General features: G+C 42.2%; 1 pseudogene; it reads left to right on the forward strand.

Moving 5' to 3' along the window:
* Positions 1–10,404: 10,404 nt before the first annotated feature.
* LOC135227287 (mitochondrial import inner membrane translocase subunit Tim21-like) lies at positions 10,405–16,343 on the forward strand (annotated as a pseudogene).
* The last annotated feature ends 546 nt before the right edge of the window (positions 16,344–16,889 follow it).

The raw sequence follows: 16,889 nt of genomic DNA on the forward strand, positions 1-16,889 counted from the left end.
CTTCCTCTGCCCTAGCTGGCTCCATTAACACTTGCTTTCACTGGGCCTGAGTTAGGTCCTACTGCACTCCCTGAACCCTTCTCCTGGCCTTGGAGAAGGAACAGATTAACAAACAGGGGAAAACTATTCTGCCGACTCCCCTAATCAGGAAATTCAGCAGAAGCAGAAGAGGCACCAGTCCTGGCACAAGTGATCCACAGAGTTTCTCTTTCACCCCTGTATGGATCTAGATAGCTCGACTGCATCAGATAGGACCTGGCTATTATATCGCACGGGTGAATCTGTTTAAGGCCAGAATGTAACTGTTTCAGCTGTGCAATGGAGAGGCAGATTTTGAGCAGTTTGATACGACTCTGCCTATCAAGGCCTTCACCTACCCACAGGAGGGGCCTGAGGACTGGAGGTTCCAACCACGCCACCTAGCCACCCACAAAAGGGCTCCGTGGAGAAGTTGTGCCTACCAGTCCTTACAGGTAAAACCATTTGGTACCTCTGGTATGGCTGCAGAGCTCCCCCCCCCCGCCGCCAGAGTGCTGTAGAGAACAGCGTCGTGCCTTCCTCACAGACACTTGGGGGGAGGTTGTCAGCCCCCTGCCTTCCTCAGAATGTGGTCCCCTGCTACCAGAAACCTGTGCCTACACCACTCACCACTGCTTCTCTAAGATAGTAGGTGACAGCCTGCACCACACACTAGGTGACCAACTATCAGGACACCTAAGCTGAATCTATACAAGAATAGTGAATGGAATCCTAGGCTCATATACCTGGTTACAGCTCTAGCTATCTGGCCATAGGACATTAGTGCTTCAAAGGCTCCAATAATCAAGTTAGCTTACTCTAGTAGCCTATTTGGGTATATCAAAGCAAAACAAAGCAAGAAACTAGGACACAGTGAGCAAACAAAATAAATTCACTAACTTTTAGATGGCTCAGAGACAACAGTCTATATAAAATCACATAAAGAAGCAGACCATGATTGCTTCAATAAACTCCCAAAACAAAGAATCAGGGACTCTCCCAGATGAAGATGTATTCCTGGAATTACCAGATGTAGAATACAAAAGGTTAATATGCAGAACTTTTCAAAGACATCAGAAACAAGATCAGGCAAAACGCAGAATAAGTCAAAGAACAAAGAGATAAAACAGTTGAATACATTAAAAAGATTATTCAAGAACATAATGAAAAATTAGCTGCAAGAATCCATAGAGAGACAGCAATCAGAAATTCAGAAGATTAACAATAAATTACAAAATTGGACAATAGAAAGAGGAGCAGAATTGGAAAGCAGAATCAGGGAGATTGAAGATAAAACACTTGGAAACAATATATTTGAAGAAAAATCTGATAAAAGAATTTAAAAAGATGAAGAAACCCTGAGAATCATGTGGGACTTATTAAGAAGGATAACCTACGAGTGATTGGAGTACCAGAACAAGGAGGGATAACAGAAAATACAGAGAGAATTGTTGAAGATTTCCTGGCAGAAAACATCCTTGACATCGTGAAAGATGAAAGGATATCTATCCAAGATTCTCATCAAAACCCATACAAGGTAGATGCCAAAAGAAGGTCACTAAGATGTATTATTATCAAACTTGCCAAAGCCAAACATAAAGAGAAAATTTTAAGAGCGGCCAGGGATAATTGAAAAGTCGCCTACAAAGGAAATTCAATAAGTTCGGACTACTTGGCAGAAACCATGCAGGCAAGAAGGCAATGGAATGACATATATAAAGCATTGAAGGAGAAAAATTGCCAGCCAAGAATTATATATCCAGCAAAACTGTTTCTCAAATTTGAAGGTGAAATTAAGACATTTCCAGATAAATAGAAGCTTAGGGAATTTCCAACAGCCAAACCAAAACTACAAGAAGTACTAAAGGGAATTCTCTGGCTAGAAAATCAAGGTTGGGTATCAACTCAACACTAGAACACAGGACAGAGGAACCACATATCAACCCAGATAGGGAAATCACAAAAATAAATCAAGATTAAAAAGATAATCAAAAGGGAATCAGTGATATTATGTAAAAGATGACAACATTAAATCAGTAAAGAAGGACTAAATAAAGTAGGCATAGATCTTCCATATGGAGAGGAAATCAAGGTGATACAGGGAGATACGAGTCAGGTTTAAACTTAGAAAAATAGGGGTAAATATTAAGGTAATCACAAAGGGGACTTAACAATCCTATACATCAAAGTAAAAAATAAGAAAAACATAAAGACTCAGGAAAAACAAAATCAAATACAATGAAAAAGAGCGAAACACCATTTACGAAGAAAAACTACTCAGCACAAAAAATAAGTGAAAAAATGAAACTGTCAACAACACACATCAAAATTACAGCACTAAACTTATACGTATCTATAATCACACTGAATGTGAATGACTAAGTGCACCAAAAACACGGCAGAGAGTTGCAGAATGAATAAAAACAACACGATGCGTCTGTATGCTGCCTACAAGAGATGCATCTTAGACTTAGAGACACAAACAAACTAAAACTCAAAGGATGGAAAAAATATATCAAACAACAATCAAAAAAGAGGAGGAGTGACTATACAAATTTCTGACAAAACAGTCTTCAAACTTAAAACTACCACAAAGGATAAGGAAGGACACTATATAATGGTTAAAGAGACTGCATGCCAGGAGGATATTACCCTATTAAGTTTTTATGCACCCAACAACAGCGCTTCAGGATACGTAAAACAAACTCTACCATCATTGAAAAGTGAGATAGCTCCACAATAATAGTAGGAGATGTCAGCGCACCACTTTCAGTGAGGGACAGAACATCCAGAAAGAAGCCCAGTAAAGACATGGAAGACCTAAATGCCACAATTAACCAACTTGACCTCACAGACATGTACAGAACACCCCACCCAACAGCATCCAAGTATACTTTCTTTTCCAATGCACATGGAGCATTTTTTAGAATGGAACACATGTTATGCCATAAAGCAAGCCTTAACAGAATCCAAAACATAGAAATATTACAAAGCATCTTCTCTGACCGTAAAGCTGTAAAACTAGAAGACACTAACAAAAATCAGGGAAAAGAAATCAAACACATGGAAACTGAACAACACTTTGCTCAAAAATGACTAGCTTATAGAACAAATTAAGGATGGAATAAAGAAATTCATGAAATCCATTGAGAATGAAAACACTTCCTATCAGAACCTTTGGGACACAGTGAAAGCAGTGCTCAGAGGTCAGTTTATATCAGTAAATGGACACATACAAAAAGAAGAAAGGGCCAAAATCAAAGAATTATCCCTACAGCTTGAATGAATAGAGAACAATAAAAAAATCTTCAGGCAATAGAAGAAAGCAAATAATAAAATTAGAGCAGAATTAAATGAAATAGAGAACAGAAAAACAATTGAAAATGTTAACAAGACTAAAATTTGGCTATTTGAAAAGATTAAGAAAATCCATAAACCATTGGCCAGACTCACAAAAGAAAAACAGGAGACGAAGCAAATAACCTGTATAAGAAATGAGTTGGGGGATATTATAACAGACCCAACTAAAATTAAAAGATTCATAACAGAGTGCTATGAAAAGTTGTACTCTAACAAATTTGAAAACCTGGAGGAAATGGACAAATTTCTAGAAACACACTACCTACCTAAACTAACACAAACAGTGGCAGAACAACTGAATCCATAACAAAAGAATAGATTGAAAAAGTAATTAAAAAACTCCCAACAAAGAAAAGCCCTGGCCCTGATGGCTTTACTGGAGAATTCTACCAAACTTTCAGAGAAGAGTTAACACCACTACTACTTAAGGTATTTCAGAGCATAGAAAAGGAAGGAATACTTCCAAACTCATTCTATGAAGGCAGCGTAACCTTGGTACAAAAACCAGGTAAAGACTCCACAAAAAAAGAAAATTACAGACCAATATCCCTCATGAACTTAGATGGAAAAATCCTCAAAAAAATTCTGGCCTGCAGAATTCAACAATATATCAAAAAAATCACCACAACCAAGTGGATTTCATACCAGGTATGAACGGATGGCTCATCATTAGAAAAACAATGTAGTCCATCACATATATAAAACAAAAGACAAGAACCACATGATCTTGTCAATTGATGGGGAAAAGGCATTTGACAAGGTCCAACACCCATTCATGACAAAAACTCTCAGCAAAATAGGAATAGAAGGAAAATTCCTCAACATAAAGAGAATTTATACAAAGCCAAAAGCCAACATCAGCCTAAATGGAGAGAGTCCGAAAGCATTCTCCTTGAGAACAGGAACCAGACAAGGTTGCCCTTTATCACCACTCTTAATCAACATTGTGCTGGAGGTCCTTGCTAGAGCTATTAGACTAGATAAAGAAATAAATAAAGGGCATCAAAATTGGCAAAGAAGTAAAAGTATCTCTGTTTGCAGATGACATGATCTTATACTCAGAAAAACCAAAAGAATCCTCAATAAAACTACTGAAACTAAAGAAGAGTTTAGCGCTGTATCAGGATACGGGATAAACATACATATAAGAGTCGGATTCCTCTACGCCAACAAAGAGAGTGTTGAAGAGGAAATCACCAAATCAGTACCATTTGCAGTAGCCCCTAAGAAGATAAAATACATAGGAATAAATCTAACCAGAAACGTACAAGACCTATACAAAGAAACCTGTAAGATGCTACTGCAAGTAACCAAAAGAGACCTATGTTAGTGGAAAAACATACCTTGCTCATAGATTGGAAGACTCAACATTGTAAAAATATCTGTTCTGCCCAAAGCAATCTATAGATAAAATGCAATCCCAATCCAAAATACCAGTGACATTTTTTAATAAGATGGAGAAACAAATCACCAACTTCATATGGAAAGGTAAGAGGCCCTGGATAAGTAAAGCCTTACTGAAAAAGAAGAACAAAGAGGGAGGCCTCACTCTACCTGATATTAGAACCTATTATACCACCACAGTAGTCAAAACAGCCTGGTACTGGTACAACAACAGATACATAGACCAGTGGAACGGAGTTGAGAATCTAGACATAAATCCATCCACATATCAGCAACTGATATTTGTCAGAGGCCCAAAGTCTGCTAAATGGGGAGAAAACAGTCTATTTAACAAATGGTGCTGGCGTAACTGGATATCCATCTGCAAAAAAAAAATGAAACAATTCCCATACCTCACTATGCACAGAAACCACCTCAAATGGATCAAAGACTTAAATATAAAATCTAAAATGATGAAGATCATGGGAGAAAAAATAGGGACAACACTAGGAGCCCTAATACATGGCATAAACAGTATACAAAAGGTTACTAAAAATGTATGCACACCAGAAAAGAAATTAGATAACTGGGAGCTCCTAAAACTCAAACACCTATGCCCATCCAAAGACTTCACCAAAAGAGGAAAATGATTACCTACAGTTTTGTAAAAAGTTTTTAGGTATGACATTTCCGATCAGCATCTGATCTCTGAAATCCATATCTTACTGCAAAAACTAAACAACAAAAAGACAACCCAATTAAAAATGGGCAAAGAACATGAACAGGCACTTCACTAAAGAAGACATTCAGGTAGCTAACAGATTTATTAGGAAGTGCTCAGGATCCTAAGCCATTAAAAAAATGCAAATCAAAACTACAATGAGATTCTATCTCACTCCAACAAGGCCAGCATTAATCCAAAAAACACAAAATAATAAACGTTGGAGAGGTTATGAAGAGACTGGAACACTTCTGCACTGCTGGTGGCAATGTAAAATGGTAGAACCACTTTGGAAATCGATTTGGTACTTTTTTTAAAAAGCTATAAATAGAAGTACCGTACGATCCAGCAATCCCCCTCCTTGGAATGTATCCTAGAGAAATAAGAGCCTTTACAAAAACAGATGCATGCACACCCATGTTCATTGCAGCACTGTTTTCAATAGCAAAAAGATGGAAGCAACCAAGGTGCCCCTCAACAATGAATGGATAAACAAGCTATGGTATGTTCACACAATGGAATACTACATATCGATAAAGAGCTATGATGAATCTATGAAACATTTCATAAAATGGAGGACTCTGGAAGGCATTATGCTGACTGAAATTAGTCATTTGCAAAAGGACCAATATTGTATGAGACTATTATAAGAATTCATGAAATAGTTTAAACAGAGAAGAAAATATTCTTTGATGGTTACGGCGGGGGAGGAAGGGAGAGGGAGATTCACTAATTAGATAGTAGACAAGAACTAATTTATGTGAAGGGATAGACATCACACAGTACAGGAGAGATTAGCACAACTGGACTAAATCAAAAGCAAAGAAGTTTCCTGAAGAAACCGAACGCTTTGAATGCCAGCATAGTAGAGGCGGGGCTTTGGGAACTGTGGTTTCAGGGGACATCTAGGTCAATTGGCATAATAAAATCTTTTAAGAAAACATTTTGCATCCCACTTCAGAGAGTGGTGTCAGGGGACTTAAACACTAGGAAGCGGCCATCTAAGATGCATCAATTGGTCTCAACCCACCTGGATCAAAGGAGAATGGAGAACACCAAAGACACAAGGTAATTATGGGCCTAAGAGACAGAAAGAGCCACGTAAACCAGAGACTACAGCAGCCTGAGACCAGAAGAACTAGATGGTGCCTGGCTATAACCCATATCTGCCATGACACGGAACACAACAGAGAATCCCTGAAGGAGCAGGAGAACAGTGGGTTGCAGACCTCAAATTCTCGTAAAAAGACCAGACTTAAAAATGGTCTGACTGAGACTAGAAGGACTCTGGAGTTCATGAGCCCTAGACCTTCTGTTAGCCCAAGTCAGGAACCATTCCCAAAGCCAAGTCTTCAGATGGGGATTGGACTGGACTATAAAATAGAAAACGATACTGGTGAGGAGTGACGTAGACACATGAGATTATGTGGGCAGCTCCTGTCTGGAGGGGAGATGAGAAGGCAGGGGTGGACAGAAGCTGATTGAATGGATGTGGAAATAGAGAGTGGAGAGGAGTGTGCTGTCTCCTAAAGGGGAGAGTACCGGGGAGTATATAGCAAGGTGTATATAAGTTTTTGTATGAGAGACTGACGTGATTTGTAAACTTTCACTTAAAGCATACACAAAAAAAAATCAAAAGATGCATTGCCTTAGGCAAATCAGCTGCAAAAGACCTCTTTAAATTGTTGAAAAGCAAAGATGTCACCTGAGGACTAAGGTGTGCCTCACCCAAGGGTGTTTTCAGCCTCCTCATACTCATGTGAAAGCTGGACAATGAATAAGAAAGACTAAAGAATTGACGCAATTGAATTGTGGTGTTGGTGAAGGATATTGAACATACCATGAACTGCCAAAAGAACAAACAAATCTGTCTTGGAAGAAGCACAAACAGAATGCTCCTTTGAAGCAAGGACGGCAGACTGTGTCTCACATACTTTGGACGTGTTACCAGGAGTGATCAGTCCCTGGAGAAGGACATCATGCTTGGTAAAGTAGAGGACCAGCGAAATAGAGCAAGACCCTGGGTGAGATGGATTGCCACAGTGGCCAGAACGATGAGCTCAAGCATAGCAACAGTTGTGAGGATGGCCCAGGATCAGGCAGTCTTTTGTTCTGTTGTACATAGGGTCACTGTGAGTTGAACTGACTTCGACGGCATACTGCAACAACCCCAAAGCACTTGAAAGGGAGTCTTTTCTCTGCTACCAGAGTGCAGTTTTCACTTTTAAATCCAGGGTTCTGATTGTGTTGATGTAGAATCAAATCCCTCTTGGTCCTGATAGGATTTCATTTCTTTGTGGGTGATTTAAAGTAGTGTTGGAGAGACTTAGCTTTTTAAATACTTGGATTTGATTGTTTTAATTCTGGACAAAAGCATCCCTGACCTCTGCTGGTCCTCTTGTCTTTGATCATGGAGAGAGAAGGGAACAGGTGCCCCACAGGAGAGTCCACAGTGGGCTGGGATTGAGTCTCAGACTCCTTTTCCCTCATGGCTGCTGACTTAGTTTTCTAGTGCTGCTGTAACAAATGCCCCTATTGGATGCCTTTAACAAACAGGAATTTATTCTTTCACAGTCTGGGATGCTAGAAGTCCAGATTCAGGGTGCCAGCTCCAGGGGAAAGCTTTCTCTCTCTGTTGGCTCTGAGAGAAGGTCCTTAATCATCAACCTTCCCAGGTCAGGGAGCTTCTCAGCGCAGGGACCCCGGGTCTGTAGGATGCACTATTCTCCTGTCTCTTGTTTCTTGATGGTATGAGGTCACCATGTCTCTCTGCTGGGTTCTTTCTTTTATATCTCAAAACAGGTTGATTTAAGACAAAACCTAATCTTCTAGACTGAGTCCTGTATCATTGGCATAAGTGCCTCTAATCCAGCCTCATTAACATCATAGAGGTGGGGTTCACAATATACAGGAAAATCACTTCAGATGACAAAATGGTGGACAATTACACAATACTGGGAATCATGCCCTATCCAAGTTGACACGTTCTAGGGGGGACACAACTAAATTACAACAGCTGCTCAGTCCCGTTTTTGCTCGGCGACCCCTGCTTTTTCCACTGAAGGAGACTTTATGAGTCAAGTTCCTGCCCACCCCTTTACTTAGCTATGCAACCACGAGCAATTTACTGGGCTTGCAGTACCTCTATTTCCTCGTTTTTAAAAATGAATAAAGTATGTCTTTTCTGAACATAGATTGCTGCAGCTGTACAACACCTCTCAATCATACCCGTGGATCCCCTAGCCAGTTGCTAGCCCTGAGATCTCACCACATTTGTGCTCTTAGCCTGTATACCCCTTGCCCTTGAGTGGATTCCAACTCATAGCGACCCTATAATACTAGGACACTCAGGATGCTGGCTGTTCACTTGTACTGGGGCCTGTGAAGCAGCCTGGGGGGGGGCAGTTATTGCCAGAGGAAGACGTTTTTGGGGGACCCTACTCATGAAAACGCCATTCCACAACCACTGTGCTGATCTAGGACTGTAGTTTCTCCTGAAAATAAGACTAGTTCCATAGTGATGCAGTTTCTCTAAGGATTGCCTGGATTCCCAGCACCACCTGTTATTGGGCCTGCATTGAAATACCAGTGCCTGATGTCAGTCACACCTAACTCACTCCCACACCAAGAGCAAGTCTCTACTGCCCTCAAAAAGGCCTTTGTTTTAACCTTTTTTCCCCTCTTTTAAGGAAAATATCTAAGCTTCTAGTATATGTGGCCCATACAGTGTTAGTCTTTGACCCTAAATTGTCTGAGACATTAACTTAAAATAGGCAGGCATCATTCCTGATCTACAGGACACCAAAGATTCCTATGGATGAGAAGGATGAAAATCAAGTTCTGTTGGGATTAAGGACCTGCAGACTCGGAAAGTCACAAGGTGCTGCACCGTTGGGGGACAGGAGAAAGATTATGTCCCGCCCCATACTGACCCTGCCTCCCATCCAGGCCCCACCCTGCATGGGCCCCACCCAATTCAAACAGGCTTCCTGCCCTGACCTAGTCTCTATCCACATCCCACCCTTCACTGCCCTACCCCGTGTCTCACTGGCACAGTTTCCTGCTGACCAGGAAGCCCACTGCTCTGAGTGAGTGAGTTTCCATCTTTCCAGTTCAGACCTGTGCTTTGCATCCTTTCCAGCAATTTCCTCCACCCTGTCCTCCACACATGGGCCAGGTAACACCCAGGCATGGGATCACTGCAGACATTAAAGTCCTTGCACCACCTAGGTCACTCAGGTCCAGGCCCATCACTCATGCCTCCTCAGTCAGCCCAACCTTTCATCTGGGGAAATGGCCCTCATTAACGTTCCTTTATCAAAAATACTGGTTTCAAAAGCCAGCCTCTAGCACGAAAAGAATCATTATTTTAAAAATATGACAAAATGCACATGCTGCTTGAAAAACTCATCAAATGGCTTACAAATGTGTCGAACAGAAAGTGAGCGTCTCCTCCATCCCCAACTCCCTAGCAGTAAATTCTGCACTTAGCTTGGGCCGTTTGTGACCAGGTGTTTTATGTGCACGTGTGTGCTTTGTACATTTATATTGGTGTCACTTTAAATATTACCTATAGGGACTGCACACCCACTGCTGTGTAGCTGGGGACCCCTCTATTGGCTGCACGCCTGGGAGGAGGGCCTCCTAGGGGCACCTTCGATGCTCATAGCCTCTTCCTCTCCCTCTGTCCCAGGAACCTATGCCTCAGACATCCATCTACTCCAGCATTTCTCATACTCCCAGCTGTAGTGGAGAAGGGCAGCCCAGCATGGGGGTGTGCAGCGGTGGGGACGTTCCCTCCTTAGCCCCCGAGCACGTGGCACTGACTGATCTTTTTATTGTCTCTTTAGCTTTGTCTTTTCCAGATTGTCTTCATTCACTTCACAATATGCATTTAAGATTCGTTCCTCTCAGTCCATGGCTTGATAGCTCATTTCTTTTTTATTGAATAATATTCCGTTGTATAGATGTTACCACAGTTTGTTTTTCCCATCACCTATTGAAGGGCACCTTGGTTGCATCCAACCTTTGGGAACTGTGGATAAAGCTGTTGTAGGTATTTATGCAGGTTTTGATATGGACAGACATTTTCAGATTATTGGATAAGTACCAAAGAGCATGGTTGCTGGTCATATGGGTAGCCTGTGTGTAGCTTTGTAAGGAACTGGTAGTATTCCCACCAGCAGTGCCTGAGAGTGCCTGTAGCCCCACACCCTCACCAGCATTTGGTGTTGTCAGTGTTTTAGATGTTAGCCATTCTAGTAGGTGTGTAGTGGTATCTCAGTGCTTTTTTAATTTGCAGTTCCCTTATGACATGAGATGTTTAGGGTCTTTTTATAGGCTTGTCATTTATATACCTTCATTTGTGAGATGTCTGTTCAGAACTTTTGCCCATTTTATAATTTTTTTTCCTTATTGTTGAATTTTGAGCTGTAGAGAAGAGCTGTCAGAGAAGGGGAGCTATTCTAGAGCAGAGCTGCCCCAAGGCTGTGCTTTGAGAGCTATACCAGGAAGCAACAGGGAAGGAGTGGAGCTTAGTTGTGACACTCTTTGGGCTGAGATGGAAGCCATGCTTGTGATGGTGCCAGAAATGTCCGAGACAATAAGCAGGTCCAAGAAAAGCTGGGGACCATGCTCCTAGAGCAGAAGGCCATACACCGGGAACAGAAAGCTGCAGTTGGAGCAGGGGCCATGCCTGGAGCAGGGGAGCATGTTTCATGCAGTGGGCCATGCCCCTAGAGCAGAGGACCACACCCCAAGAGTGGCAGACCACCCCATGAGCCCAAGTGACCACGCTCACCTCCAGAGCAGTTATGCCCAAACACGTATCCTGATATTTATCCCGGTGTTGATGCTGAGGTGTCTCCTGTTCCTGATGTCCCTGACATTTAACCTGAGTTGTACCGCGTTAGAATACTGCTGATTGGTGAGAGTGAACATCTGTTTCAGGAGGGTGAGTGCACTTCATACTTGGACCCCTCCCGGACCTTGTCCTATGCATTTCTTCATTTATGTCTTTCTCTGTTATATCCTTTTCTGTTTATATTAAAAGCTGTTATTGCAGGTACAGTGTTTCTGTGAATTCTGTGTGACTGTTGCAGTGAATTTGTTGGGGTGCCATCTGGCATTTCCTGTCATTAAAGCAGTGTGGTAGTGATGCATGAATAAATCCAAAGACTAGGGGGATAGAAAAATGAGAGGTATACCAAAATTTATAAGGAAATTTGATATTCGATAAAAACTACACTGGGAAGAATCATTAATTGGGGGTTGGGGGATGAATATTCTTATAAAATATTTTAAAATGAGTTTCTCTTTATGTACAGTAGCAAGATAAAGGTCAAACAAAAGTATATGCCCACCTAAATTTATTAGTGTTTACCAGGGATGGCAGAAGAAAGCTGGAAAGGGGAACTTATTGCTCAGAGAACACTGAGCTTCTGTTAAGAGTGATGGAAAAAGGTATAAATGGATCCTGGTGATTGTTACACATCATGGTGAGCAGAATTAATGTCATTGCATTGTACCTATGAAGAATGTTGTAATGGCAAATGTTATGTTACATATATGTTTACCACAATAAAAGAAATATACATGGTGCAAAAAATGAAAACATGCAAGCACTAGAAGACATGGGTGGTGTCTTAGTCTGGGTTCTCTAGAGAAGCAAAACCAGTAAAGCTTATAAATATGTATATAGAGAGATTTATATCAAGGAAATGGCTCGTGCAGTTGTAGAGGCTACACGGCCCAAGTCTATGGATCAGTATAGAGGCTTCTCTTGATTCATGTAGCCACAGGGGCTAGCAAACCCAAAGTTAGCAGGTCAAAGAGCAGGGTACTTGCTCACAGTCTGCAAAGATCAGTGAATCCCAAGATCAGGCAAGACCATAGGTAAAGCTGCTAGCTCAAGTCCCGAGAACTGGAGGTCAGACAAACAGGTGACAGCTGCAGGATCCAGTGCAATCAAAAAGCCCACGAGCTTTGCCAGAATGTTCATTTATATTTGATGTGGGCCACACACCCAAGGAAACTCTCTTTCAGCTGATTAGCTACCCACATCATGGAGGTTGTCGTGGGTTGAATTGTGTCCCCCCAAAATATCTGCCAACTTGGCTGGGTCATGGCTCCCTTATATAATTGTATGATTGCCTACCATTTTATCTTCTGGTGTGATTTTCCTATGTATTGTAAATCCTGTTGCTACGATGTAATAAGAGGGATTAGTGGCAGTTATATTGATGAGGTTTACAAAATTAGATTATGTCTTAAGCCAATCTCTTTTGAGATATAAAAGAGAGAAGTGAGCAGAGAGACATAGGAGCCTCATACCACCAAGAAAGCAGTGCTGGGAGCAGAGCGCGTCCTTTGGACCTGAGGTTCCTGCACTGAGATGCTCCCAGACCAAGGAAGACTAATGCATGACAAGGACCTTCATCCAGAGCTGACAGAGAAAGCCTTCCTGTGGAGCTGACACCCTGAATTTTGACTTGGTAGCCTACTCAGCTGTGAGAGAATAAACTTCCGTTTGTTAAAGCCATCCACTTGTGGTATTTCTGTTACAGCAGCACTAGTTGACTAAGATAGAGGTGATCCCAACATCATACGACTGCCAAACCACTGAGAATCATGGCCCAGCCAAGTTGACAAACAACCTAAGCATCATGGTCTCACCCCGTCCCCCCAACCTTGTCAGCTTGGCACCTGTACACATCTCCTTAAACTATACATAATCTCTGAATAAAGACAATTGCATACTCGCACCTAAAATGGTAGAATGAACACACATACAACCGAAAATGCACTAGCCCTGTTTTCATCAAATAGGTGAGTTGACTGGGATGTTGTGGGAATCACCACTCCTGCATCCTTCAAGTCCTTCAAGGTGGCAGTAATCTCTGCAATCACTCCAGGAATGTGGTATTGCTTTTGGTTTAATATTTTTCTAGGTAGGGGCAGTTCTGATGGCTTCCACTTGGCTTTTCCTACCATAATAGTCCTTACTCCATTTGTCAGGGACCCAATGTGGGTGTTCTGCCAGTTGCTGAGTCTATCTGTTCCAATTATGCATTCTGGAACTGGGGATATCACTACAGGATGTGTTCGGGACCCGCTGGACCTACTGTGAGACAGACATGAGCTAAGACTCCATTAATAAGCCGACCTCCATATGCCCCCACTGTGACTGATGGGCCATAATGTCGTTTTGAGTTTCCTGTAATTAATGTCTGGAGCCAGTATCCAGTAATTCCCAAAATGTCTGATTATTTCCTTTTCCCCAGTGAACAGTCACTCTCATAAAAGGTTGTAGATTCCTTTGGGGAAGACTTACAGTATAAGTTCTTGGCCGTGTACTGGAGACTTTCCTCAGGGGGACCTGGCCTCCCCTTCAATCAAGGGGTTGTAGGTCTGTAAACTCGCTCAAGTTTGGGAATTGAATGAGGGACTATGACTGTCTATTCTAGCGATTTGAGTTAGACCGCTGTTCTCACCTAGAATTCATCCGTTTGTACAGATCAGGCAAATATTTACATTTCTTATCCAGTTCACTCTTAGGGACACCATGACTTAGTAGCCAACGCCATAAGTCCATACGAGTCAGACTATTCTGATTACTTCTTTGACTCTGCTGTCCATAACTGTAACCATGCCCACCTTGTCGTTGCCAATTGAGTGCTGCCACTTGGCCCCTATTACCATGGGGTCCAATCAGCCCCATTGTACTTAGGTGTCTTAACTCAGTTAGGGCAGTTCCCACTGTCAAATCTGACTTACATAAAATAGCAACCAGAGCAGTATTCGAGGATGCTGGGGCTCCCTTCACAAATGTGTTCCTCACAGGCATGCTCGCCAGACACACCAAGTGGATCCCAATGTGGGTGTGTGGACTAGCCTGTATCAGGTGGGGATGTAGTGGGCAGTTAAGCTTTGCTGGTTGTAGCTCGCCCCGTCCCCAAGGGAAGCATTTCTCTGTGACCATGATTTTCACTCTTCTGCGAGGTATGTAGCATACGGAGAAGGTGCACAGGTGTGCAGGGGCGCGACTGTTTTGGCCCCACTTCTTGCTTAACAAAGCTTGCTTGAATACTGAGCCCAGCATGAAATGGGGGCTGCCAGAGCAGAATAAAACTGTTCAGCCCAGGGGTATCCTTGGGGTCACCCCAAGAACTCTCTAGAGGTAGGGACGGAGACTCCGGAGAGTGAAGGAGGATGGCAGCAAACAAATGTCTGTGCACAGAAGTCCGAGAGGGGAGATCGCTGTCTCGATGTCACAGAAAGTGAAAGAAGGTGGAAGAGATTTTACCTACTTAATAGTATTGCTTTTTGAAGTCAGCATGACAGGTAGCTTGTTTTACCTGATTTTTAGAGAAATTTTCTTTTCATCCAGCCCTAATTAGATACATGGGAAAGCCTTAGAGAAATGCAGATTACATCCCAAGGTGATAGATGTTTTTGGTGAGCTGATCAAAGGCTATGGGGAGATGGTACCATGTGGGAGAAGGCGGCATGTCAGTTTCATCGAGCACGTTGAAGACTGGCTGCACATATGTGACTCAAGTTCTACAAAGAGGGCTTGGAGCCGGGGAAGCACCAGACCGTGGACCTGGAAGTAAAGGAGAACCCAGAAAGTAGCGAATATGAATTCTGATACATTTTTGTAGAAGGTGAAGCCTACCCTAGAAGAACTATTGTCATTGAAGACAGTCGATCCTGATATATTAGAAGAGCAGGCGAGCCCAGTGTTGCCTGGTGGAAGCTGAGTGGGGCCAACTCCCACACCGATCACTACACTCCCTTTTTAGAGCCTGTTTGAATACACAGAGTATATACAGTCATAAATGTGAACACAACAGGCATTCGCTGCATCAGACAAGCCAAACTAGAAATTTCCTTGTAGAGTGAAAAATCATGAAATAGACCACATTTTAAAAAATTTTTTTAAAATAATTTTTATTGTGCTTTAAGTGAAAGTTTACAAATCAAGTCAGTCTCTCACGTATAAACTTATATACACCTTAGTACATACTCCCATTTACTTTTTTTAATGAGTCAGCCTGCTCCCTCCTTCCAGTCTCTCCTTTTGTGACCCTTTTGCCAGTTTCTAACCATCTCTACCCTCCCATCTCCCCTCCAGACAGGAGATGCCAACACAGTCTCAAGTATCCACCTGATACAAGTAGCTCACTCCTCATCAGCATCTCTCTCCAACCCATTGTCTAGTCCATTCCCTGTCTGATGAGTTGTCTTCAGGGATGGTTCCTATCCTGGGTCAACACAAGATTTGGCGACCCTAACCGCCGGGATTCTTCTAGTCTCCGGAAGACCATTAAGTCTGGTCTTTTTATGAGAATTTGGGGTCTGCATCCCACTGTTCTGCTGATCCCTCAGGGGTTCTCTGTTGTGCTCCCTGTCAGGGCAGTCATCAGTTGTGGCCAGGCACCATCTAGTTCTTCTGGTCTCAGGATGATGTAAGTCTCTAGTTCATGTGGCCCTTTCTGTCTCTTGGGCTCATAATTATCTTGTGACCTTGGTGTTCTTCATTCTCCTTTGATCCAGGTGGGTTGAGACCAATTGATGCATCTTAGTTGGCCGCTTGTTAGCGTTTAAGACCCCAGACGCCACACTTCAAACTGGGATGTGGAATGTTTTCTTAATAGAATTTATTTTGCCAATTGACTTAGATGTCCCCTGAAGCCATAGTCCCCAAACCCCCACCCTTGCTCCGCTGACCTTTGAAGCATTCAGTTTATCCAGGAAAATTCTTTGCTTTTGATCCAGTCCAGTTGAGCTGACCTTCCCTGTATTGAGTATTGTCCTTTGCTTCACCTAAGGTAGTTTTATCTACTATCTAATCAGTAAATAACCCTCTCCCACCCTCTCTCCCTCCCCCTTCTCCTAACCAAAAAAGAATGTGTTTTTCCCAGTTTAAACTATTTCTCAAGATCTTCTAATAGTGGTCTTATACAATATTTGCCCTTTTGCATCTGACTAATTTCACTCAGCATAATGCCTTCCAGGTTCCTCCATGTTATGAAATGTTTCACCGATTCATCACTGTTCTTTATTGATGCGTAGTATTCCGTTGTGTGAATATACCACAATTTATCCATTGATCCGTTGATGGACACCTTGGTTGCTTCCAGCTTTTTGCTATTGTAAACAGTGCTGCAATAAACACGGGTTTATATATCTGTTTGCATAAAGGCTCTTATTTCTCTAGGATATATTCCGAGGAGTTGGGTTTCTGGGTTGTATGGTAGTTCTATTTCTAACTTTTTAGGGAAACGCCAGATAGATTTCCAAAGTGGTTGTACCATTTTACATTCCACCAGCAGTGTATAAGAGTTCCAATCTCTCCACAGCCTCTCCAACATTTATTATTTTGTGTTTTTTGGATTAATGCCAG

This window comes from Loxodonta africana, chromosome 13, assembly GCF_030014295.1.
Source record: "Loxodonta africana isolate mLoxAfr1 chromosome 13, mLoxAfr1.hap2, whole genome shotgun sequence".
In the NCBI taxonomy this organism is placed as follows: Eukaryota; Metazoa; Chordata; class Mammalia; order Proboscidea; family Elephantidae; genus Loxodonta; species Loxodonta africana.